This window comes from Anneissia japonica, unplaced genomic scaffold (assembly GCF_011630105.1).
Source record: "Anneissia japonica isolate Jap-2015-1 unplaced genomic scaffold, ASM1163010v1 scaffold51028_len13456_cov188, whole genome shotgun sequence".
In the NCBI taxonomy this organism is placed as follows: Eukaryota; Metazoa; Echinodermata; class Crinoidea; order Comatulida; family Comatulidae; genus Anneissia; species Anneissia japonica.
This window is the reverse complement of record NW_022743568.1, coordinates 7,569-9,962: the sequence shown is the minus strand read 5'-3', so window position 1 is coordinate 9,962 and position 2,394 is coordinate 7,569.

The window sequence follows — 2,394 nt, the reverse complement described above, 5'->3', positions numbered from 1 at the left end:
CTGAAATCAGGCACCAGGATGCCAAAAGAATGACGTAATCTTATATTCCGTATTTGGATAAATGGGCGGACCGAAATAAACAATTTCAACCAATCAAATGTTTATATTTTTGGAGCCACGAAACTGATTCACTCGCGTCGACTAGTTAGGCATGACTAAATTTAAATAGTCCTCCCTAATAAAACGGGCCTGAAATATTTAGAATAGACCCTAGTAAGACTAATTTTGACAATGGCAAAAACAATTAAGCTTAGACTAGATGGCATACCATACAAATACAACAAAACTTTAACTTTCCAGGAAGATGGCTCAGGCCTCGTCTGGATGGAGTCAGGAGTAGTAGGCCTAGCCTAGACTAGTAGTAGAGGCTTGGCGTATTTTTTAAATTTTAAGTTCTTACTTACAGAGGCCTACCTACCCTAAAGGCCTAAATCTGTAGCAGCTAGCGGTGAGCAAGGTTCCTAGTATAGCCTACGGTTATCAGTCCATGTCGTTCTCAGCAGGCCAGAACTATATACTAACTGTTTTAATTCAAGTAGGTAGCCAAAAGGGAGCTGGAGCTTGACATCCGCATCTTCAATTTTTAAAATTTACGAAGATTGATTAATATGCATGAGGTTAGCCAATCACGTGATTTACAAAATCAGTCATGCATACGATATCCCACATCAAATTTGATGTGGGAAATTGCAGGCATGAATCGTTTGCCCAGGCCCTAATTCGAAAAAAAAAGAAATCGAGGGACGCCAATTAAATTAGGTATGGCGCGCACTAAGTTCAATAAAGAGTGAGTAACCTAAAATTAGGGCCTGGAACCCAGACTAGGAGTTGCTGTGTTTTGCTATGCTGTGTGATAAAAATGACAGGGCCTACTCTATGTTGAGGACAAACTATAACTGAAAGATGAACTATAGCTGAAATTATGCGTGACGTCAACATACGAAGCCACACCCCTTGGCTGAACCTGTTGTATTTAGCAACTACCCAAAAAAAGGCCCATGGGCTTCTATTCAAGATAGCATAGGCTTTGTTTCGAGATAGTACATTACATACACAGAAAAGCAAAATAAATTAAATACAAGCTTGGTTTATAAAGTGGTTTAGGTGATTTAATGCCAGTTAAATACACTCCATGATACAGATTGATGTTACAGTGGCCTTATTTTATTGTTTTATAATACAAATTCACAAAATTTACTGCATTCATTTTGAAAAGAAGCCCCCCCCCCCTCTTTACATTGCAAAAGTAGTCTCGAAATTTTTAATTTTTTTTCTTTATTCATTATACTTTATTCAACAATGGACTACATACATTGATTGAAACAGTTGAGGCAAAAAAAAAGAGGCCATTGTTAGGACCACAATTAGATGGCAAGCCTTGTCTCATAGTGACCCTTAAAGATAATAATATTATTCAATTTATCAATAATAATATTAATAATAATAATAATAATGATGATGAAGATAATAATAATAATAATAATAATAATAATATTAATAATAATAATTATTATTATTCAACAAATATGTAAATGAGTAAAACCAATTATTACTAACAAAAACAAAAATCAGAAACAGTGAGTAATAATTGGTTTAACACAAGGAATTATATTCATTGAGTCAACTATCGGAAATCAGATTAAAACTATTTACCCAATAATAATAATAATAATAATAATAATAAATATATTAACTATAATAATATTGATAATAATTAATAGTAATAATAATAATTATATCATATAATATAATAATAATAGTAATAATGATGTACCTTAACTTTAATATTGGTATGTGTTAAACTCAGTATGAAGTAAATTTAGTTTTGTTCATTGGTTTGCTTGAGCAATCTGCACTCTGGCTAGATATTTATTCTTTTTTAATGCTCTACAATATTAATTCCTATCTTTTTTGTAAAGGTAGGGAATAATTTGTGACTTATAGAGTTTTACAGTACTAGGTTGAGAGACTTAACTTATCAGTTGGCCTGGGACTCCTCTCCCCCCCCCCCCCTAAATTTTTTTCAAATTGTAAAAAAATTCAGAAAAGTAGAAAATTTTAATTCTGAGAGTGTCATATCGGGCCATCATAAATTTTCTTCTCTATTTCAAATTCCTGGATCCGCCACTGCTTATGATAGTAACTACTGTACCGTATCCAAGAATCAAATAATTACCAACTGTTTTCTGATGTTTTTTAATAGAAATTTACATCATGTTTTTAGGTGAGAAAATGGCAGATCCTAATTTTGCAACCATGTCAAATCATCAGAATGGAAGCCCATCTGATCAAGAGCTTGACGATACATTTGAACAAGACTTGCGTGACATGCTGCGTGATGGACCAACACTTTCAGACTCTGCATCGACTATCCAAGGTGGAAATGTCACAGAG